General features: G+C 47.1%; 21 non-coding genes across 21 annotated transcripts; all 21 read left to right on the top strand.

The window, feature by feature from the left end:
* Nucleotides 1-145: 145 nt before the first annotated feature.
* On the top strand, nucleotides 146-218 carry TRNAV-UAC (transfer RNA valine (anticodon UAC)). Its single transcript has one exon. It is a non-coding gene; the product is annotated as a tRNA-Val (tRNA).
* Nucleotides 219-1,117: 899 nt separating this feature from the next.
* On the top strand, nucleotides 1,118-1,190 carry TRNAV-AAC (transfer RNA valine (anticodon AAC)). The gene has a single exon. It is a non-coding gene; the product is annotated as a tRNA-Val (tRNA).
* A 1,337-nt stretch (nucleotides 1,191-2,527) lies between these two features.
* Nucleotides 2,528-2,599, top strand: TRNAP-CGG (transfer RNA proline (anticodon CGG)). The gene has a single exon. It is a non-coding gene; the product is annotated as a tRNA-Pro (tRNA).
* A 385-nt stretch (nucleotides 2,600-2,984) lies between these two features.
* On the top strand, nucleotides 2,985-3,057 carry TRNAV-UAC (transfer RNA valine (anticodon UAC)). The gene has a single exon. It is a non-coding gene; the product is annotated as a tRNA-Val (tRNA).
* An 899-nt stretch (nucleotides 3,058-3,956) lies between these two features.
* TRNAV-AAC (transfer RNA valine (anticodon AAC)) lies at nucleotides 3,957-4,029 on the top strand. Its single transcript has one exon. It is a non-coding gene; the product is annotated as a tRNA-Val (tRNA).
* A 1,337-nt stretch (nucleotides 4,030-5,366) lies between these two features.
* On the top strand, nucleotides 5,367-5,438 carry TRNAP-CGG (transfer RNA proline (anticodon CGG)). Its single transcript has one exon. It is a non-coding gene; the product is annotated as a tRNA-Pro (tRNA).
* A 385-nt stretch (nucleotides 5,439-5,823) lies between these two features.
* On the top strand, nucleotides 5,824-5,896 carry TRNAV-UAC (transfer RNA valine (anticodon UAC)). Its single transcript has one exon. It is a non-coding gene; the product is annotated as a tRNA-Val (tRNA).
* A 955-nt stretch (nucleotides 5,897-6,851) lies between these two features.
* Nucleotides 6,852-6,924, top strand: TRNAV-AAC (transfer RNA valine (anticodon AAC)). The gene has a single exon. It is a non-coding gene; the product is annotated as a tRNA-Val (tRNA).
* A 1,337-nt stretch (nucleotides 6,925-8,261) lies between these two features.
* Nucleotides 8,262-8,333, top strand: TRNAP-CGG (transfer RNA proline (anticodon CGG)). The gene has a single exon. It is a non-coding gene; the product is annotated as a tRNA-Pro (tRNA).
* Nucleotides 8,334-8,718: 385 nt separating this feature from the next.
* On the top strand, nucleotides 8,719-8,791 carry TRNAV-UAC (transfer RNA valine (anticodon UAC)). Its single transcript has one exon. It is a non-coding gene; the product is annotated as a tRNA-Val (tRNA).
* Nucleotides 8,792-9,232: 441 nt separating this feature from the next.
* Nucleotides 9,233-9,304, top strand: TRNAP-AGG (transfer RNA proline (anticodon AGG)). The gene has a single exon. It is a non-coding gene; the product is annotated as a tRNA-Pro (tRNA).
* A 2,253-nt stretch (nucleotides 9,305-11,557) lies between these two features.
* Nucleotides 11,558-11,630, top strand: TRNAV-UAC (transfer RNA valine (anticodon UAC)). The gene has a single exon. It is a non-coding gene; the product is annotated as a tRNA-Val (tRNA).
* A 441-nt stretch (nucleotides 11,631-12,071) lies between these two features.
* On the top strand, nucleotides 12,072-12,143 carry TRNAP-AGG (transfer RNA proline (anticodon AGG)). Its single transcript has one exon. It is a non-coding gene; the product is annotated as a tRNA-Pro (tRNA).
* A 1,796-nt stretch (nucleotides 12,144-13,939) lies between these two features.
* Nucleotides 13,940-14,011, top strand: TRNAP-CGG (transfer RNA proline (anticodon CGG)). Its single transcript has one exon. It is a non-coding gene; the product is annotated as a tRNA-Pro (tRNA).
* A 385-nt stretch (nucleotides 14,012-14,396) lies between these two features.
* On the top strand, nucleotides 14,397-14,469 carry TRNAV-UAC (transfer RNA valine (anticodon UAC)). The gene has a single exon. It is a non-coding gene; the product is annotated as a tRNA-Val (tRNA).
* An 899-nt stretch (nucleotides 14,470-15,368) lies between these two features.
* Nucleotides 15,369-15,441, top strand: TRNAV-AAC (transfer RNA valine (anticodon AAC)). Its single transcript has one exon. It is a non-coding gene; the product is annotated as a tRNA-Val (tRNA).
* Nucleotides 15,442-16,778: 1,337 nt separating this feature from the next.
* TRNAP-CGG (transfer RNA proline (anticodon CGG)) lies at nucleotides 16,779-16,850 on the top strand. The gene has a single exon. It is a non-coding gene; the product is annotated as a tRNA-Pro (tRNA).
* Nucleotides 16,851-17,235: 385 nt separating this feature from the next.
* TRNAV-UAC (transfer RNA valine (anticodon UAC)) lies at nucleotides 17,236-17,308 on the top strand. The gene has a single exon. It is a non-coding gene; the product is annotated as a tRNA-Val (tRNA).
* A 2,309-nt stretch (nucleotides 17,309-19,617) lies between these two features.
* On the top strand, nucleotides 19,618-19,689 carry TRNAP-CGG (transfer RNA proline (anticodon CGG)). Its single transcript has one exon. It is a non-coding gene; the product is annotated as a tRNA-Pro (tRNA).
* A 385-nt stretch (nucleotides 19,690-20,074) lies between these two features.
* On the top strand, nucleotides 20,075-20,147 carry TRNAV-UAC (transfer RNA valine (anticodon UAC)). Its single transcript has one exon. It is a non-coding gene; the product is annotated as a tRNA-Val (tRNA).
* Nucleotides 20,148-20,588: 441 nt separating this feature from the next.
* Nucleotides 20,589-20,660, top strand: TRNAP-AGG (transfer RNA proline (anticodon AGG)). The gene has a single exon. It is a non-coding gene; the product is annotated as a tRNA-Pro (tRNA).
* The last annotated feature ends 1,494 nt before the right edge of the window (nucleotides 20,661-22,154 follow it).

Genomic DNA, 22,154 nt, shown 5'->3' with positions numbered 1-22,154 from the left:
TTTTGGAATAAAAGTGGTCCTCGTTCCTTTCTTCCAAAGAAAGAGATCGGGTAAGGAGGGTCCAACTTTGAGCTTCATGGACATTGGCCCTTGGTCTGTGCATTCCAGCCCACTACATGCCAAGAAGATTCCTGCAAGTGTGTCTGTTTCTGTAGTGTAGTGGTTATCACGTTCGCTTTACACGCGAAAGGTCCCTGGTTCGAGACCGGGCAGAAACAGCAGCTTTCTGTTTTTCACACAGTTTGCATTTACTCTCTCAACTTATAGGAAAGCTGAGATAATGGAAGCTGTCTATCCCTCACCAGCGTGACGTACTGTGCTCCAGGGGCATCAGTGACAGCTCAAAAAGAGAAGTGACGATAGTTTGCGCTATTCGTTTGCACGTCCTTGTGTACTGAAGGTTGGGCCTACTTCATGAAAGCAAGGCATGAGAGCAGAAATGGTTTTATTGACCTCACCGAGAGCATACACCTAGAACAAACAAAATGTCTGAAGGATAGAGGCATTTTCATTTCTTGTTCGATGACGGCCATGGAAAAGACAGCAACCATATTGCAGAAGAGAGCAGCATGTGCAGTTGCTTGCTTTGGGTGAAGCATTCACTAACTCGCTGCCAATAACCCCCGGAGCCGGTGCGAAAGGCGACTCTTGTGTGTCTCGGCTCGTTGGTCTAGGGGTATGATTCTCGCTTAGGGTGCGAGAGGTCCCGGGTTCAAATCCCAGACGAGCCCTTTTTCAGAGGTAAACATACGAATCCTACTCAAAAATCACAATGCCTGACTATTTCTCATTACACTCGCCGCATTGTTGCACAAAATATTTTGAACCTCATAAGAAACATGGATCACCATGCTTTTTCTGCCTTCATGCTTAGTCTGTGTGTGTCCCAGATGATGCTTTCCCAAGCTGTTCTTGCTGGCATTTAGGCATCAGATATTTGTCTTTCGATGCCTGCATAAGTCAATTTTTAATACGTCTAATTGCAAGCATGTTGGCTGATATCTCTGCAGTTTTCACACTTGCTCCTCGCTTTCTTAGTGGCTGCTGATACAGCAGAATAGAAGTAGAGAGAATCCTTGAGAGGAACCTTGCTCTAACAGTAAAACACAGCAAGTGAGTTTCTGTAGTGTAGTGGTCATCACGTTCGTCTAACACGCGAAAGGTCCCTGGTTCGAGACCGGGCAGAAACACTGTACATGAGCTGCTTTTATGTGCACCCTCTAAAACCTTATTATCTCAATGCAAGCTTAAGAAGAGGCGGTCCTTGAACCCAGCGAGCCGTGGGAAACTTCCTTTACATTTGCAAGACGAAACAAAGTAATCCGCATCCATCAGTGGTCGCTCTTGTGCCTAGCTTTTTTTTTGTCATGCCATGTTGTATTGTGGGGTCTTTACACTTGTGACATTGCTGTGAACGTTGTAAGTGCAAACATTATCAGGTGCAGTCAGAAGAGTCAGATCTGTGCACACCCAGGGCTATCAGGATGGCCGAGTGGTCTAAGGCGCCAGACTCAAGAGAGATTGATTTTCAGTGCAATTGAGACTTCTGGTCTCCTCATGGAGGCGTGGGTTCAAATCCCACTTCTGACAGGTTTCTCTTACACCCTTAAATCGTCCTGTTTTTTGCAGTGCATTCCCCACACACCACAATCTTTGCACGGACCTGTAACATATGACGAGAAATCCACCAACGATCAGGCTGGGACCTCAATCACAATTCCATGTATTCCTGGAAGGGACACCTCAGGCACACCTTCCGTTAAATTTGCACTCCATCACACAAACTGCCGTGCTGGTTTCTCATTAAGCAGTTGATCCCATCTTTGTTGTGAGGCTCTCCTGCCACCTTTTGGGCGGAGAAGGCACTGTCCCTGCAACAACACAGGCAGACATGTTCAACAGGGCTTCCTGGTTATGTGGGAGGAGCAGATTGTCATTGGTCCCCCCTTGCGAATTTTAATTTACATAGGGAAGACAGAGAGGTAGCTGGGAGTAGGCAGTACACACGGACATTGAACTCTATCTTGTGATTTGCAGCCAATTCTAGATTGAGGCAGGAGGAAAGGAGGTGACTTGCCCAAAAATGGCCATACTGGGAATTCAGCCACCCTGGGGCTCCCAGGTGAGTGTTTCAGTCCTGCGAGCCACTCATATAAATCTCGCTTGATCGAGCCTGATCGAGCGCTGAGTGAGCATGTTTGAATCCAAGAATCAAATGCCTCTGTCTTAGGAGCAAGAATTGGCAGGCCCTCCCTTGCATCTGGGGTGGAAGTCTATGGGGCAAGTGTCCAGGACTTGCAGAGGAGTACAAGTGCCAGAAAGTGCCTGCAGTTCTCATCAGCGCCTTTTTTCTGCTCTCTGGCAGCTAGGATATCGACTGATCCCTTCCTTGCAAGAGTGAAAAAAACAACACCTTGAGAGAAAACATGACTTTGTGTGGTTCACATAGAGAGAGAGCAGCCAAATATCCCTGCTTTGTTTCTGAAAGACGCATCAGAAATTGCTTAAAATGCCGACTGGGGAATCAGGCTCGTTGGTCTAGGGGTATGATTCTCGCTTCGGGTGCGAGAGGTCCCGGGTTCAAATCCCGGACGAGCCCATGCTGTGGAATTATTTTTAGGCTGCTTAATATATAGGGCCATTTCTTCTTTTCAATGATATAAGACGCCGTGTATGGTGAGAAAGTTCCTTTCCCTCTACGCTATTTCCCACTTTTGGCGTATAGAATTTCAGTGCCGGACTTCTTTGCAACTGCTTTTCTGGGGTGGACCATCAGTGTAGGAAAATTAAATGCAAAGTGTTTTTCTAGTGTGGTTTCAGGTATGGTTTTAAAATCGCCTTTTGGAATAAAAGTGGTCCTCGTTCCTTTCTTCCAAAGAAAGAGATCGGGTAAGGAGGGTCCAACTTTGAGCTTCATGGACATTGGCCCTTGGTCTGTGCATTCCAGCCCACTACATGCCAAGAAGATTCCTGCAAGCGTGTCTGTTTCTGTAGTGTAGTGGTTATCACGTTCGCTTTACACGCGAAAGGTCCCTGGTTCGAGACCGGGCAGAAACAGCAGCTTTCTGTTTTTCACACAGTTTGCATTTACTCTCTCAACTTATAGGAAAGCTGAGATAATGGAAGCTGTCTATCCCTCACCAGCGTGACGTACTGTGCTCCAGGGGCATCAGTGACAGCTCAAAAAGAGAAGTGACGATAGTTTGCGCTATTCGTTTGCACGTCCTTGTGTACTGAAGGTTGGGCCTACTTCATGAAAGCAAGGCATGAGAGCAGAAATGGTTTTATTGACCTCACCGAGAGCATACACCTAGAACAAACAAAATGTCTGAAGGATAGAGGCATTTTCATTTCTTGTTCGATGACGGCCATGGAAAAGACAGCAACCATATTGCAGAAGAGAGCAGCATGTGCAGTTGCTTGCTTTGGGTGAAGCATTCACTAACTCGCTGCCAATAACCCCCGGAGCCGGTGCGAAAGGCGACTCTTGTGTGCCTCGGCTCGTTGGTCTAGGGGTATGATTCTCGCTTAGGGTGCAAGAGGTCCCGGGTTCAAATCCCAGACGAGCCCTTTTTCAGAGGTAAACATACGAATCCTACTCAAAACTCACAATGCCTGACTATTTCTCATTACACTCGCCGCATTGTTGCACAAAATATTTTAAACCTCATAAGAAACATGGATCACCATGCTTTTTCTGCCTTCATGCTTAGTCTGTGTGTGTCCCAGGTGATGCTTTCCCAAGCTGTTCTTGCTGGCATTTAGGCATCAGATATTTGTCTGTCGATGCCTGCATAAGTCAATTTTTAATACGTCTAATTGCAAGCATGTTGGCTGATATCTCTGCAGTTTTCACACTTGCTCCTCGCTTTCTGAGTGGCTCCTGATACAGCAGAATAGAAGTAGAGAGAATCCTTGAGAGGAACCTTGCTCTAACAGTAAAACACAGCAAGTGAGTTTCTGTAGTGTAGTGGTCATCACGTTTGCCTAACATGCGAAAGGTCCCCGGTTCGAGACCGGGCAGAAACACTGTGCATGAGCTGCTTTTATGTGCCCCCTCTAAAACCTTATTATCTCAATGCAAGCTTAAGAAGAGGGGGTCCTTGAACCCAGCGAGCCAATGGAAACTTCCTTTACTTTTGCAAGACGAAACAAAGTAATCCGCATCCATCAGTGGTCGCTCTTGTGCCTAGCTTTTTTTTTGTCATGCCATGTTGTATTGTGGGGTCTTTACACTTGTGACATTGCTGTGAACGTTGTAAGTGCAAACATTATCAGGTGCAGTCAGAAGAGTCAGATCTGTGCACACCCAGGGCTGTCAGGATGGCCGAGTGGTCTAAGGCGCCAGACTCAAGAGAGCTTGATCTTCAGTGCAACTGAGACTTCTGGTCTCCTCATGGAGGCGTGGGTTCAAATCCCACTTCTGACAGGTTTCTTTTACACCCTTAAATCGTCCTGTTTTTTGCAGTGCATTCCCCACACACCACAATCTTTGCACGGACCTGTAACATATGACGAGAAATCCACCAACGATCAGGCTGGGCCCTCAATCACAAATCCATGTATTCCTGGAAGGGACACCTCAGGCACACCTTCCGTTAAATTTGCACTCCATCACACAAACTGCCGTGCTGGTTTCTCATTTAGCAGTTGATCCCATCTTTGTTATGAGGCTCTCCTGCCACCTTTTGGGCGGAGAAGGCACTGTCCCTGCAACAACACAGGCAGACATGTTCAACAGGGCTTCCTGGTTATGTGGGAGGAGCAGATTGTCATGGGTCCCCCCTTGCGAATTTTAATTTACATAAGGAAGACAGAGAGGTAGCTGGGAGTAGGCAGTACACACGGACATTGAACTCTATCTTGTGATTTGCAGCCAATTCTAGATTGAGGCAGGAGGAAAGGAGGTGACTTGCCCAAAAATGGCCATACTGGGAATTCAGCCACCCTGGGGCTCCCAGGTGAGTGTTTCAGTCCTGCGAGCCACTCATATAAATCTCGCTTGATCGAGCCTGATCGAGCGCTGAGTGAGCATGTTTGAATCCAAGAATCAAATGCCTCTGTCTTAGGAGCAAGAATTGGCAGGCCCTCCCTTGCATCTGGGGTGGAAGTCTATGGGGCAAGTGTCCAGGACTTGCAGAGGAGTACAAGTGCCAGAAAGTGCCTGCAGTTTTCATCAGCGCCTTTTTTCTGCTCTCTGGCAGCTAGGATATCGACTGATCCCTTCCTTGCAAGAGTGAAAAAAACAACACCTTGAGAGAAAACATGACTTTGTGTGGTTCACATAGAGAGAGAGCAGCCAAATAGCCCTGCTTTGTTTCTGAAAGACGCATCAGAAATTGCTTAAAATGCCGACTGGGGAATCAGGCTCGTTGGTCTAGGGGTATGATTCTCGCTTCGGGTGCGAGAGGTCCCGGGTTCAAATCCCGGATGAGCCCATGCTGTAGAATTATTTTTAGGCTGCTTAATATATAGGGCCATTTCTTCTTTTCAATGCTATAAGACGCCGTGTATGGTGAGAAAGTTCCTTTCCCTCTACGCTATTTCCCACTTTTGGCGTATAGAATTTCAGTGCCGGACTTCTTTGCAACTGCTTTTCTGGGGTGGACCATCAGTGTAGGAAAATTAAATGCAAAGTGTTTTTCTAGTGTGGTTTCAGGTATGGTTTTAAAATCGCCTTTTGGAATAAAAGTGGTCCTCGGTCCTTTCTTCCAAAGAAAGAGATCGGGTAAGGAGGGTCCAACTTTGAGCTTCATGGACATTGGTCCTTGGTCTGTGCATTCCAGCCCACTACATGCCAAGAAGATTCCTGCAAGTGTGTCTGTTTCTGTAGTGTAGTGGTTATCACGTTCGCTTTACACGCGAAAGGTCCCTGGTTCGAGACCGGGCAGAAACAGCAGCTTTCTGTTTTTCACACAGTTTGCATTTACTCTCTCAACTTATAGGAAAGCTGAGATAATGGAAGCTGTCTATCCCTCACCAGCGTGACGTACTGTGCTCCAGGGGCATCAGTGACAGCTCAAAAAGAGAAGTGACGATAGTTTGCGCTATTCGTTTGCACGTCCTTGTGTACTGAAGGTTGGGCCTACTTCATGAAAGCAAGGCATGAGAGCAGAAATGGTTTTATTGACCTCACCGAGAGCATACACCTAGAACAAACAAAATGTCTGAAGGATAGAGGCATTTTCATTTCTTGTTCGATGACGGCCATGGAAAAGACAGCAACCATATTGCAGAAGAGAGCAGCATGTGCAGTTGCTTGCTTTGGGTGAAGCATTCACTAACTCGCTGCCAATAACCCCCGGAGCCGGTGCGAAAGGCGACTCTTGTGTGCCTCGGCTCGTTGGTCTAGGGCTATGATTCTCGCTTATTTATTTATTTTATGTGGTTTGTAGAGCGCGCAGCTACCCCCGAAGGGGTGTCCCGGCGTGCGAGAGGTCCCGGGTTCAAATCCCGGACGAGCCCTTTTTCAGAGGTAAACATACGAATCCTACTCAAAACTCACAATGCCTGACTATTTCTCATTACACTCGCCGCATTGTTGCACAAAATATTTTGAACCTCATAAGAAACATGGATCACCGTGCTTTTTCTGCCTTCATGCTTAGTCTGTGTGTGTCCCAGGTGATGCTTTCCCAAGCTGTACTTGCTGGCATTTAGGCATCAGATATTTGTCTGTCGATGCCTGCATAAGTCAATTTTTAATACGTCTAATTGCAAGTATGTTGGCTGATATCTCTGCAGTTTTCACACTTGTTCCTCGCTTTCTGAGTGGCTGCTGATACAGCAGAATAGAAGTAGAGAGAACCCTTGAGAGGAACCTTGCTCTAACAGTAAAACACAGCAAGTGAGTTTCTGTAGTGTAGTGGTCATCACGTTCGCCTAACACGCGAAAGGTCCCCGGTTCGAGACCGGGCAGAAACACTGTGCATGAGCTGCTTTTATGTGCACCCTCTAAAACCTTATTATCTCAATGCAAGCTTAAGAAGAGGCGGTCCTTGAACCCAGCGAGCCATGGGAAACTTCCTTTACTTTTGCAAGACGAAACAAAGTAATCCGCATCCATCAGTGGTCGCTCTTGTGCCTAGCTTTTTTTTTGTCATGCCATGTTGTATTGTGGGGTCTTTACACTTGTGACATTGCTGTGAACGTTGTAAGTGCAAACATTGGCAGGTGCAGTCAGAAGAGTCAGATCTGTGCACACCCAGGGCTGTCAGGATGGCCGAGTGGTCTAAGGCGCCAGACTCAAGAGAGCTTGATCTTCAGTGCAACTGAGACTTCTGGTCTCCTCATGGAGGTGTGGGTTCAAATCCCACTTCTGACAGGTTTCTTTTACACCCTTAAATCATCCTGTTTTTTGCAGTGCATTCCCCACACACCACAATCTTTGCACGGACCTGTAACATATGACGAGAAATCCACCAACGATCAGGCTGGGCCCTCAATCACAATTCCATGTATTCCTGGAAGGGACACCTCAGGCACACCTTCCGTTAAATTTGCACTCCATCACACAAACTGCCGTGCTGGTTTCTCATTAAGCAGTTGATCCCATCTTTGTTGTGAGGCTCTCCTGCCACCTTTTGGGCGGAGAAGGCACTGTCCCTGCAACAACACAGGCAGACATGTTCAACAGGGCTTCCTGGTTATGTGGGAGGAGCAGATTGTCATTGGTCCCCCCTTGCGAATTTTAATTTACATAAGGAAGACAGAGAGGTATCTGGGAGTAGGCAGTACACACGGACATTGAACTCTATCTTGTGATTTGCAGCCAATTCTAGATTGAGGCAGGAGGAAAGGAGGTGACTTGCCCAAAAATGGCCATCCTGGGAATTCAGCCACCCTGGGGCTCCCAGGTTAGTGTTTCAGTCCTGCGAGCCACTCATATAAATCTCGCCTGATCGAGCCTGATCGAGCGCTGAGTGAGCGCGTTTGAATACAAGAATCAAATGCCTCTGTCTTAGGAGCAAGAATTGGCAGGCCCTCCCTTGCATCTGGGGTGGAAGTCTATGGGGCAAGTGTCCAGGACTTGCAGAGGAGTACAAGTGCCAGAAAGTGCCTGCAGTTCTCATCAGCGCCTTTTTTCTGCTCTCTGGCAGCTAGGATATCGACTGATCCCTTCCTTGCAAGAGTGAAAAAAACAACACCTTGAGAGAAAACATGACTTTTTGTGGTTCACATAGAGAGAGAGCAGCCAAATAGCCCTGCTTTGTTTCTGAAAGACGCATCAGAAATTGCTTAAAATGCCGACTGGGGAATCAGGCTCGTTGGTCTAGGGGTATGATTCTCGCTTCGGGTGCGAGAGGTCCCGGGTTCAAATCCCGGACGAGCCCATGCTGTGGAATTATTTTTAGGCTGCTTATTATATAGGGCCATTTCTTCTTTTCAATGCTATAAGACGCCGTGTATGGTGAGAAAGTTCCTTTCCCTCTACGCTATTTCCCACTTTTGGCGTATAGAATTTCAGTGCCGGACTTCTTTGCAACTGCTTTTCTGGGGTGGACCATCAGTGTAGGAAAATTAAATGCAAAGTGTTTTTCTAGTGTGGTTTCAGGTATGGTTTTAAAATCGCCTTTTGGAATAAAAGGGGTCCTCGTTCCTTTCTTCCAAAGAAAGAGATCGGGTAAGGAGGGTCCAACTTTGAGCTTCATGGACATTGGCCCTTGGTCTGTGCATTCCAGCCCACTACATGCTAAGAAGATTCCTGCAAGCGTGTCTGTTTCTGTAGTGTAGTGGTTATCACGTTCGCTTTACACGCGAAAGGTCCCTGGTTCGAGACCGGGCAGAAACAGCAACTTTCTGTTTTTCACACAGTTTGCATTTACTCTCTCAATTTATAGGAAAGCTGAGATAATGGAAGCTGTCTATCCCTCACCAGCGTGACGTACTGTGCTCCAGGGGTATCAGTGACAGCTCAAAAAGAGAAGTGACGATAGTTTGCGCTATTCGTTTGCACGTCCTTGTGTACTGAAGGTTGGGCCTCCTTCATGAAAGCAAGGCATGAGAGCAGAAATGGTTTTATTGACCTCACCGAGAGCATACACCTAGAACAAACAAAATGTCTGAAGGATAGAGGCATTTTCATTTCTTGTTCGATGACGGCCATGGAAAAGACAGCAACCATATTGCAGAAGAGAGCAGCATGTGCAGTTGCTTGCTTTGGGTGAAGCATTCACTAACTCGCTGCCAATAATCCCCGGAGCCGGTGCGAAAGGCGACTCTTGTGTGCCTCGGCTCGTTGGTCTAGGGGTATGATTCTCGCTTAGGGTGCGAGAGGTCCCGGGTTCAAATCCCGGACGAGCCCTTTTTCAGAGGTAAACATACGAATCCTACTCAAAACTCACAATGCCTGACTATTTCTCATTACACTCGCCGCATTGTTGCACAAAATATTTTGAACCTCATAAGAAACATGGATCACCGTGCTTTTTCTGCCTTCATGCTTAGTCTGTGTGTGTCCCAGGTGATGCTTTCCCAAGCTGTACTTGCTGGCATTTAGGCATCAGATATTTGTCTGTCGATGCCTGCATAAGTCAATTTTTAATACGTCTAATTGCAAGTATGTTGGCTGATATCTCTGCAGTTTTCACACTTGTTCCTCGCTTTCTGAGTGGCTGCTGATACAGCAGAATAGAAGTAGAGAGAACCCTTGAGAGGAACCTTGCTCTAACAGTAAAACACAGCAAGTGAGTTTCTGTAGTGTAGTGGTCATCACGTTCGCCTAACATGTGTAAGGTCCCCGGTTCGAGACCGGGCAGAAACACTGTGCATGAGCTGCTTTTATGTGCACCCTCTAAAACCTTATTATCTCAATGCAAGCTTAAGAAGAGGCGGTCCTTGAACCCAGAGAGCCATGGGAAACTTCCTTTACTTTTGCAAGACGAAACAAAGTAATCCGCATCCATCAGTGGTCGCTCTTGTGCCTAGCTTTTTTTTTGTCATGCCATGTTGTATTGTGGGGTCTTTACACTTGTGACATTGCTGTGAACGTTGTAAGTGCAAACATTGGCAGGTGCAGTCAGAAGAGTCAGATCTGTACACACCCAGGGCTGTCAGGATGGCCGAGTGGTCTAAGGCGCCAGACTCAAGAGAGCTTGATTTTCAGTGCAACTGAGACTTCTGGTCTCCTCATGGAGGCGTGGGTTCAAATCCCACTTCTGACAGGTTTCTTTTACACCCTTAAATCGTCCTGTTTTTTGCAGTGCATTCCCCACACACCACAATCTTTGCACGGACCTGTAACATATGACGAGAAATCCACCAACGATCAGGCTGGGCCCTCAATCACAATTCCATGTATTCCTGGAAGGGACACCTCAGGCACACCTTCAGTTAAATTTGCACTCCATCACACAAACTGCCGTGCTGGTTTCTCATTAAGCAGTTGATCCCATCTTTGTTGTGAGGCTCTCCTGCCACCTTTTGGGCGGAGAAGGCACTGTCCCTGCAACAACACAGGCAGACATGTTCAACAGGGCTTCCTGGTTATGTGGGAGGAGCAGATTGTCATTGGTCCCCCCTTACGAATTTTAATTTACATAAGGAAGACAGAGAGGTATCTGGGAGTAGGCAGTACACACGGACATTGAACTCTATCTTGTGATTTGCAGCCAATTCTAGATTGAGGCAGGAGGAAAGGAGGTGACTTGCCCAAAAATGGCCATCCTGGAAATTCAGCCACCCTGGGGCTCCCAGGTTAGTGTTTCAGTCCTGCGAGCCACTCATATAAATCTCGCCTGATCGAGCCTGATCGAGCGCTGAGTGAGCGCGTTTGAATACAAGAATCAAATGCCTCTGTCTTAGGAGCAAGAATTGGCAGGCCCTCCCTTGCATCTGGGGTGGAAGTCTATGGGGCAAGTGTCCAGGACTTGCAGAGGAGTACAAGTGCCAGAAAGTGCCTGCAGTTCTCATCAGCGCCTTTTTTCTGCTCTCTGGCAGCTAGGATATCGACTGATCCCTTCCTTGCAAGAGTGAAAAAAACAACACCTTGAGAGAAAACATGACTTTTTGTGGTTCACATAGAGAGAGAGCAGCCAAATAGCCCTGCTTTGTTTCTGAAAGACGCATCAGAAATTGCTTAAAATGCCGACTGGGGAATCAGGCTCGTTGGTCTAGGGGTATGATTCTCGCTTCGGGTGCGAGAGGTCCCGGATTCAAATCCCGGACGAGCCCATGCTGTGGAATTATTTTTAGGCTGCTTATTATATAGGGCCATTTCTTCTTTTCAATGCTATAAGACGCCGTGTATGGTGAGAAAGTTCCTTTCCCTCTACGCTATTTCCCACTTTTGGCGTATAGAATTTCAGTGCCGGACTTCTTTGCAACTGCTTTTCTGGGGTGGACCATCAGTGTAGGAAAATTAAATGCAAAGTGTTTTTCTAGTGTGGTTTCAGGTATGGTTTTAAAATCGCCTTTTGGAATAAAAGGGGTCCTCGTTCCTTTCTTCCAAAGAAAGAGATCGGGTAAGGAGGGTCCAACTTTGAGCTTCATGGACATTGGCCCTTGGTCTGTGCATTCCAGCCCACTACATGCTAAGAAGATTCCTGCAAGCGTGTCTGTTTCTGTAGTGTAGTGGTTATCACGTTCGCTTTACACGCGAAAGGTCCCTGGTTCGAGACCGGGCAGAAACAGCAACTTTCTGTTTTTCACACAGTTTGCATTTACTCTCTCAATTTATAGGAAAGCTGAGATAATGGAAGCTGTCTATCCCTCACCAGCGTGACGTACTGTGCTCCAGGGGTATCAGTGACAGCTCAAAAAGAGAAGTGACGATAGTTTGCGCTATTCGTTTGCACGTCCTTGTGTACTGAAGGTTGGGCCTCCTTCATGAAAGCAAGGCATGAGAGCAGAAATGGTTTTATTGACCTCACCGAGAGCATACACCTAGAACAAACAAAATGTCTGAAGGATAGAGGCATTTTCATTTCTTGTTCGATGACGGCCATGGAAAAGACAGCAACCATATTGCAGAAGAGAGCAGCATGTGCAGTTGCTTGCTTTGGGTGAAGCATTCACTAACTCGCTGCCAATAATCCCCGGAGCCGGTGCGAAAGGCGACTCTTGTGTGCCTCGGCTCGTTGGTCTAGGGGTATGATTCTCGCTTAGGGTGCGAGAGGTCCCGGGTTCAAATCCCGGACGAGCCCTTTTTCAGAGGTAAACATACGAATCCTACTCAAAACTCACAATGCCTGACTATTTCTCATTACACTCGCCGCATTGTTGCACAAAATATTTTGAACCTCATAAGAAACATGGATCACCGTGCTTTTTCTGCCTTCATGCTTAGTCTGTGTGTGTCCCAGGTGATGCTTTCCCAAGCTGTACTTGCTGGCATTTAGGCATCAGATATTTGTCTGTCGATGCCTGCATAAGTCAATTTTTAATACGTCTAATTGCAAGTATGTTGGCTGATATCTCTGCAGTTTTCACACTTGTTCCTCGCTTTCTGAGTGGCTGCTGATACAGCAGAATAGAAGTAGAGAGAACCCTTGAGAGGAACCTTGCTCTAACAGTAAAACACAGCAAGTGAGTTTCTGTAGTGTAGTGGTCATCACGTTCGCCTAACATGTGTAAGGTCCCCGGTTCGAGACCGGGCAGAAACACTGTGCATGAGCTGCTTTTATGTGCACCCTCTAAAACCTTATTATCTCAATGCAAGCTTAAGAAGAGGCGGTCCTTGAACCCAGAGAGCCATGGGAAACTTCCTTTACTTTTGCAAGACGAAACAAAGTAATCCGCATCCATCAGTGGTCGCTCTTGTGCCTAGCTTTTTTTTTGTCATGCCATGTTGTATTGTGGGGTCTTTACACTTGTGACATTGCTGTGAACGTTGTAAGTGCAAACATTGGCAGGTGCAGTCAGAAGAGTCAGATCTGTACACACCCAGGGCTGTCAGGATGGCCGAGTGGTCTAAGGCGCCAGACTCAAGAGAGCTTGATTTTCAGTGCAACTGAGACTTCTGGTCTCCTCATGGAGGCGTGGGTTCAAATCCCACTTCTGACAGGTTTCTTTTACACCCTTAAATCGTCCTGTTTTTTGCAGTGCATTCCCCACACACCACAATCTTTGCACGGACCTGTAACATATGACGAGAAATCCACCAACGATCAGGCTGGGCCCTCAATCACAATTCCATGTATTCCTGGAAGGGACACCTCAGGCACACCTTCAGTTAAATTTGCACTCCATCACACAAACTGCCGTGCTGGTTTCTCATTAAGCAGTTGATCCCATCTTTGTTGTGAGGCTCTCCTGCCACCTTTTGGGCGGAGAAGGCACTGTCCCTGCAACAACACAGGCAGACATGTTCAACAGGGCTTCCTGGTTATGTGGGAGGAGCAGATTGTCATTGGTCCCCCCTTACGAATTTTAATTTACATAAGGAAGACAGAGAGGTATCTGGGAGTAGGCAGTACACACGGACATTGAACTCTATCTTGTGATTTGCAGCCAATTCTAGATTGAGGCAGGAGGAAAGGAGGTGACTTGCCCAAAAATGGCCATCCTGGAAATTCAGCCACCCTGGGGCTCCCAGGTTAGTGTTTCAGTCCTGCGAGCCACTCATATAAATCTCGCCTGATCGAGCCTGATCGAGCGCTGAGTGAGCGTGTTTGAATCCAGGAATCAAATGCCTCTGTCTTAGGAGCAAGAATTGGCAGGCCCTCCCTTGCATCTGGGGTGGAAGTCTATGGGGCAAGTGTCCAGGACTTGCAGTGGAGTACAAGTGCCAGAAAGTGCCTGCAGTTCTCATCAGCGCCTTTTTTCTGCTCTCTGGCAGCTAGGATATCGACTGATCCCTTCCTTGCAAGAGTGAAAAAAACAACACCTTGAGAGAAAACATGACTTTTTGTGGTTCACATAGAGAGAGAGCAGCCAAATAGCCCTGCTTTGTTTCTGAAAGACGCATCAGAAATTGCTTAAAATGCTGACTGGGGAATCAGGCTCGTTGGTCTAGGGGTATGATTCTCGCTTCGGGTGCGAGAGGTCCCGGGTTCAAATCCCGGACGAGCCCATGCTGTGGAATTATTTTTAGGCTGCTTATTATATAGGGCCATTTCTTCTTTTCAATGCTATAAGACGCCGTGTATGGTGAGAAAGTTCCTTTCCCTCTACGCTATTTCCCACTTTTGGCGTATAGAATTTCAGTGCCGGACTTCTTTGCAACTGCTTTTCTGGGGTGGACCATCAGTGTAGGAAAATTAAATGCAAAGTGTTTTTCTAGTGTGGTTTCAGGTATGGTTTTAAAATCGCCTTTTGGAATAAAAGGGGTCCTCGTTCCTTTCTTCCAAAGAAAGAGATCGGGTAAGGAGGGTCCAACTTTGAGCTTCATGGACATTGGCCCTTGGTCTGTGCATTCCAGCCCACTACATGCCAAGAAGATTCCTGCAAGCGTGTCTGTTTCTGTAGTGTAGTGGTTATCACGTTTGCTTTACACGCGAAAGGTCCCTGGTTCGAGACCGGGCAGAAACAGCAACTTTCTGTTTTTCACACAGTTTGCATTTACTCTCTCAATTTATAGGAAAGCTGAGATAATGGAAGCTGTCTATCCCTCACCAGCGTGACGTACTGTGCTCCAGGGGTATCAGTGACAGCTCAAAAAGAGAAGTGACGATAGTTTGCGCTATTCGTTTGCACGTCCTTGTGTACTGAAGGTTGGGCCTCCTTCATGAAAGCAAGGCATGAGAGCAGAAATGGTTTTATTGACCTCACCGAGAGCATACACCTAGAACAAACAAAATGTCTGAAGGATAGAGGCATTTTCATTTCTTGTTCGATGACGGCCATGGAAAAGACAGCAACCATATTGCAGAAGAGAGCAGCATGTGCAGTTGCTTGCTTTGGGTGAAGCATTCACTAACTCGCTGCCAATAATCCCCGGAGCCGGTGCGAAAGGCGACTCTTGTGTACCTCGGCTCGTTGGTCTAGGGGTATGATTCTCTCTTAGGGTGCGAGAGGTCCCGGGTTCAAATCCCGGACGAGCCCTTTTTCAGAGGTAAACATACGAATCCTACTCAAAACTCACAATGCCTGACTATTTCTCATTACACTCGCCGCATTGTTGCACAAAATATTTTGAACCTCATAAGAAAAATGGATCACCGTGCTTTTTCTGCCTTCATGCTTAGTCTGTGTGTGTCCCAGGTGATGCTTTCCCAAGCTGTACTTGCTGGCATTTAGGCATCAGATATTTGTCTGTCGATGCCTGCATAAGTCAATTTTTAATACGTCTAATTGCAAGTATGTTGGCTGATATCTCTGCAGTTTTCACACTTGTTCCTCGCTTTCTGAGTGGCTGCTGATACAGCAGAATAGAAGTAGAGAGAACCCTTGAGAGGAACCTTGCTCTAACAGTAAAACACAGCAAGTGAGTTTCTGTAGTGTAGTGGTCATCACGTTCGCCTAACACGCGAAAGGTCCCCGGTTCGAGACCGGGCAGAAACACTGTGCATGAGCTGCTTTTATGTGCACCCTCTAAAACCTTATTATCTCAATGCAAGCTTAAGAAGAGGCGGTCCTTGAACCCAGAGAGCCATGGGAAACTTCCTTTACTTTTGCAAGACGAAACAAAGTAATCCGCATCCACCAGTGGTCGCTCTTGTGCCTAGCTTTTTTTTTGTCATGCCATGTTGTATTGTGGGGTCTTTACACTTGTGACATTGCTGTGAACGTTGTAAGTGCAAACATTGGCAGGTGCAGTCAGAAGAGTCAGATCTGTACACACCCAGGGCTGTCAGGATGGCCGAGTGGGCTAAGGTGCCAGACTCTAGAGAGCTTGATCTTCAGTGCAACTGAGACTTCTGGTCTCCTCATGGAGGCGTGGGTTCAAATCCCACTTCTGACAGGTTTCTTTTACACCCTTAAATCGTCCTGTTTTTTGCAGTGCATTCCCCACACACCACAATCTTTGCACGGACCTGTAACATATGACGAGAAATCCACCAACGATCAGGCTGGGCCCTCAATCACAATTCCATGTATTCCTGGAAGGGACACCTCAGGCACACCTTCAGTTAAATTTGCACTCCATCACACAAACTGCCGTGCTGGTTTCTCATTAAGCAGTTGATCCCATCTTTGTTGTGAGGCTCTCCTGCCACCTTTTGGGCGGAGAAGGCACTGTCCCTGCAACAACACAGGCAGACATGTTCAACAGGGCTTCCTGGTTATGTGGGAGGAGCAGATTGTCATTGGTCCCCCCTTGCGAATTTTAATTTACATAAGGAAGACAGAGAGGTATCTGGGAGTAGGCAGTACACACGGACATTGAACTCTATCTTGTGATTTGCAGCCAATTCTAGATTGAGGCAGGAGGAAAGGAGGTGACTTGCCCAAAAATGGCCATCCTGGAAATTCAGCCACCCTGGGGCTCCCAGGTTAGTGTTTCAGTCCTGCGAGCCACTCATATAAATCTCGCCTGATCGAGCCTGATCGAGCGCTGAGTGAGCGTGTTTGAATCCAGGAATCAAATGCCTCTGTCTTAGGAGCAAGAATTGGCAGGCCCTCCCTTGCATCTGGGGTGGAAGTCTATGGGGCAAGTGTCCAGGACTTGCAGAGGAGTACAAGTGCCAGAAAGTGCCTGCAGTTCTCATCAGCGCCTTTTTTCTGCTCTCTGGCAGCTAGGATATCGACTGATCCCTTCCTTGCAAGAGTGAAAAAAACAACACCTTGAGAGAAAACATGACTTTTTGTGGTTCACATAGAGAGAGAGCAGCCAAATAGCCCTGCTTTGTTTCTGAAAGACGCATCAGAAATTGCTTAAAATGCTGACTGGGGAATCAGGCTCGTTGGTCTAGGGGTATGATTCTCGCTTCGGGTGCGAGAGGTCCCGGGTTCAAATCCCGGACGAGCCCATGCTGTGGAATTATTTTTAGGCTGCTTATTATATAGGGCCATTTCTTCTTTTCAATGCTATAAGACGCCGTGTATGGTGAGAAAGTTCCTTTCCCTCTACGCTATTTCCCACTTTTGGCGTATAGAATTTCAGTGCCGGACTTCTTTGCAACTGCTTTTCTGGGGTGGACCATCAGTGTAGGAAAATTAAATGCAAAGTGTTTTTCTAGTGTGGTTTCAGGTATGGTTTTAAAATCGCCTTTTGGAATAAAAGGGGTCCTCGTTCCTTTCTTCCAAAGAAAGAGATCGGGTAAGGAGGGTCCAACTTTGAGCTTCATGGACATTGGCCCTTGGTCTGTGCATTCCAGCCCACTACATGCCAAGAAGATTCCTGCAAGCGTGTCTGTTTCTGTAGTGTAGTGGTTATCACGTTTGCTTTACACGCGAAAGGTCCCTGGTTCGAGACCGGGCAGAAACAGCAACTTTCTGTTTTTCACACAGTTTGCATTTACTCTCTCAATTTATAGGAAAGCTGAGATAATGGAAGCTGTCTATCCCTCACCAGCGTGACGTACTGTGCTCCAGGGGTATCAGTGACAGCTCAAAAAGAGAAGTGACGATAGTTTGCGCTATTCGTTTGCACGTCCTTGTGTACTGAAGGTTGGGCCTCCTTCATGAAAGCAAGGCATGAGAGCAGAAATGGTTTTATTGACCTCACCGAGAGCATACACCTAGAACAAACAAAATGTCTGAAGGATAGAGGCATTTTCATTTCTTGTTCGATGACGGCCATGGAAAAGACAGCAACCATATTGCAGAAGAGAGCAGCATGTGCAGTTGCTTGCTTTGGGTGAAGCATTCACTAACTCGCTGCCAATAATCCCCGGAGCCGGTGCGAAAGGCGACTCTTGTGTACCTCGGCTCGTTGGTCTAGGGGTATGATTCTCTCTTAGGGTGCGAGAGGTCCCGGGTTCAAATCCCGGACGAGCCCTTTTTCAGAGGTAAACATACGAATCCTACTCAAAACTCACAATGCCTGACTATTTCTCATTACACTCGCCGCATTGTTGCACAAAATATTTTGAACCTCATAAGAAAAATGGATCACCGTGCTTTTTCTGCCTTCATGCTTAGTCTGTGTGTGTCCCAGGTGATGCTTTCCCAAGCTGTACTTGCTGGCATTTAGGCATCAGATATTTGTCTGTCGATGCCTGCATAAGTCAATTTTTAATACGTCTAATTGCAAGTATGTTGGCTGATATCTCTGCAGTTTTCACACTTGTTCCTCGCTTTCTGAGTGGCTGCTGATACAGCAGAATAGAAGTAGAGAGAACCCTTGAGAGGAACCTTGCTCTAACAGTAAAACACAGCAAGTGAGTTTCTGTAGTGTAGTGGTCATCACGTTCGCCTAACACACGAAAGGTCCCCGGTTCGAGACCGGGCAGAAACACTGTGCATGAGCTGCTTTTATGTGCACCCTCTAAAACCTTATTATCTCAATGCAAGCTTAAGAAGAGGCGGTCCTTGAACCCAGAGAGCCATGGGAAACTTCCTTTACTTTTGCAAGACGAAACAAAGTAATCCGCATCCACCAGTGGTCGCTCTTGTGCCTAGCTTTTTTTTTGTCATGCCATGTTGTATTGTGGGGTCTTTACACTTGTGACATTGCTGTGAACGTTGTAAGTGCAAACATTGGCAGGTGCAGTCAGAAGAGTCAGATCTGTACACACCCAGGGCTGTCAGGATGGCCGAGTGGGCTAAGGTGCCAGACTCTAGAGAGCTTGATCTTCAGTGCAACTGAGACTTCTGGTCTCCTCATGGAGGCGTGGGTTCAAATCCCACTTCTGACAGGTTTCTTTTACACCCTTAAATCGTCCTGTTTTTTGCAGTGCATTCCCCACACACCACAATCTTTGCACGGACCTGTAACATATGACGAGAAATCCACCAACGATCAGGCTGGGCCCTCAATCACAATTCCATGTATTCCTGGAAGGGACACCTCAGGCACACCTTCAGTTAAATTTGCACTCCATCACACAAACTGCCGTGCTGGTTTCTCATTAAGCAGTTGATCCCATCTTTGTTGTGAGGCTCTCCTGCCACCTTTTGGGCGGAGAAGGCACTGTCCCTGCAACAACACAGGCAGACATGTTCAACAGGGCTTCCTGGTTATGTGGGAGGAGCAGATTGTCATTGGTCCCCCCTTGCGAATTTTAATTTACATAAGGAAGACAGAGAGGTATCTGGGAGTAGGCAGTACACACGGACATTGAACTCTATCTTGTGATTTGCAGCCAATTCTAGATTGAGGCAGGAGGAAAGGAGGTGACTTGCCCAAAAATGGCCATCCTGGAAATTCAGCCACCCTGGGGCTCCCAGGTTAGTGTTTCAGTCCTGCGAGCCACTCATATAAATCTCGCCTGATCGAGCCTGATCGAGCGCTGAGTGAGCGTGTTTGAATCCAGGAATCAAATGCCTCTGTCTTAGGAGCAAGAATTGGCAGGCCCTCCCTTGCATCTGGGGTGGAAGTCTATGGGGCAAGTGTCCAGGACTTGCAGAGGAGTACAAGTGCCAGAAAGTGCCTGCAGTTCTCATCAGCGCCTTTTTTCTGCTCTCTGGCAGCTAGGATATCGACTGATCCCTTCCTTGCAAGAGTGAAAAAAACAACACCTTGAGAGAAAACATGACTTTTTGTGGTTCACATAGAGAGAGAGCAGCCAAATAGCCCTGCTTTGTTTCTGAAAGACGCATCAGAAATTGCTTAAAATGCTGACTGGGGAATCAGGCTCGTTGGTCTAGGGGTATGATTCTCGCTTCGGGTGCGAGAGGTCCCGGGTTCAAATCCCGGACGAGCCCATGCTGTGGAATTATTTTTAGGCTGCTTATTATATAGGGCCATTTCTTCTTTTCAATGCTATAAGACGCCGTGTATGGTGAGAAAGTTCCTTTCCCTCTACGCTATTTCCCACTTTTGGCGTATAGAATTTCAGTGCCGGACTTCTTTGCAACTGCTTTTCTGGGGTGGACCATCAGTGTAGGAAAATTAAATGCAAAGTGTTTTTCTAGTGTGGTTTCAGGTATGGTTTTAAAATCGCCTTTTGGAATAAAAGGGGTCCTCGTTCCTTTCTTCCAAAGAAAGAGATCGGGTAAGGAGGGTCCAACTTTGAGCTTCATGGACATTGGCCCTTGGTCTGTGCATTCCAGCCCACTACATGCCAAGAAGATTCCTGCAAGCGTGTCTGTTTCTGTAGTGTAGTGGTTATCACGTTTGCTTTACACGCGAAAGGTCCCTGGTTCGAGACCGGGCAGAAACAGCAACTTTCTGTTTTTCACACAGTTTGCATTTACTCTCTCAATTTATAGGAAAGCTGAGATAATGGAAGCTGTCTATCCCTAACCAGCGTGACGTACTGTGCTCCAGGGGTATCAGTGACAGCTCAAAAAGAGAAGTGACGATAGTTTGCGCTATTCGTTTGCACGTCCTTGTGTACTGAAGGTTGGGCCTCCTTCATGAAAGCAAGGCATGAGAGCAGAAATGGTTTTATTGACCTCACCGAGAGCATACACCTAGAACAAACAAAATGTCTGAAGGATAGAGGCATTTTCATTTCTTGTTCGATGACGGCCATGGAAAAGACAGCAACCATATTGCAGAAGAGAGCAGCATGTGCAGTTGCTTGCTTTGGGTGAAGCATTCACTAACTCGCTGCCAATAATCCCCGGAGCCGGTGCGAAAGGCGACTCTTGTGTGCCTCGGCTCGTTGGTCTAGGGGTATGATTCTCGCTTAGGGTGCGAGAGGTCCCGGGTTCAAATCCCGGACGAGCCCTTTTTCAGAGGTAAACATACGAATCCTACTCAAAACTCACAATGCCTGACTATTTCTCATTACACTCGCCGCATTGTTGCACAAAATATTTTGAACCTCATAAGAAAAATGGATCACCGTGCTTTTTCTGCCTTCATGCTTAGTCTGTGTGTGTCCCAGGTGATGCTTTCCCAAGCTGTACTTGCTGGCATTTAGGCATCAGATATTTGTCTGTCGATGCCTGCATAAGTCAATTTTTAATACGTCTAATTGCAAGTATGTTGGCTGATATCTCTGCAGTTTTCACACTTGTTCCTCGCTTTCTGAGTGGCTGCTGATACAGCAGAATAGAAGTAGAGAGAACCCTTGAGAGGAACCTTGCTCTAACAGTAAAACACAGCAAGTGAGTTTCTGTAGTGTAGTGGTCATCACGTTCGCCTAACACGCGAAAGGTCCCCGGTTCGAGACCGGGCCGAAACACTGTGCATGAGCTGCTTTTATGTGCACCCTCTAAAACCTTATTATCTCAATGCAAGCTTAAGAAGAGGCGGTCCTTGAACCCAGAGAGCCATGGGAAACTTCCTTTACTTTTGCAAGACGAAACAAAGTAATCCGCATCCACCAGTGGTCGCTCTTGTGCCTAGCTTTTTTTTTGTCATGCCATGTTGTATTGTGGGGTCTTTACACTTGTGACATTGCTGTGAACGTTGTAAGTGCAAACATTGGCAGGTGCAGTCAGAAGAGTCAGATCTGTACACACCCAGGGCTGTCAGGATGGCCGAGTGGGCTAAGGTGCCAGACTCTAGAGAGCTTGATCTTCAGTGCAACTGAGACTTCTGGTCTCCTCATGGAGGCGTGGGTTCAAATCCCACTTCTGACAGGTTTATTTTACACCCTTAAATCGTCCTGTTTTTTGCAGTGCATTCCCCACACACCACAATCTTTGCACGGACCTGTAACATATGACGAGAAATCCACCAACGATCAGGCTGGGCCCTCAATCACAATTCCATGTATTCCTGGAAGGGACACCTCAGGCACACCTTCAGTTAAATTTGCACTCCATCACACAAACTGCCGTGCTGGTTTCTCATTAAGCAGTTGATCCCATCTTTGTTGTGAGGCTCTCCTGCCACCTTTTGGGCGGAGAAGGCACTGTCCCTGCAACAACACAGGCAGACATGTTCAACAGGGCTTCCTGGTTATGTGGGAGGAGCAGATTGTCATTGGTCCCCCCTTGCGAATTTTAATTTACATAAGGAAGACAGAGAGGTATCTGGGAGTAGGCAGTACACACGGACATTGAACTCTATCTTGTGATTTGCAGCCAATTCTAGATTGAGGCAGGAGGAAAGGAGGTGACTTGCCCAAAAATGGCCATCCTGGAAATTCAGCCACCCTGGGGCTCCCAGGTTAGTGTTTCAGTCCTGCGAGCCACTCATATAAATCTCGCCTGATCGAGCCTGATCGAGCGCTGAGTGAGCGTGTTTGAATCCAGGAATCAAATGCCTCTGT

This window comes from Triturus cristatus, chromosome 10, assembly GCF_964204655.1.
Source record: "Triturus cristatus chromosome 10, aTriCri1.1, whole genome shotgun sequence".
Lineage (NCBI taxonomy): Eukaryota > Metazoa > Chordata > Amphibia > Caudata > Salamandridae > Triturus > Triturus cristatus.
Note: the sequence above shows the minus strand (reverse complement) of the source record. Positions and strands in the feature narration are given on the sequence as shown.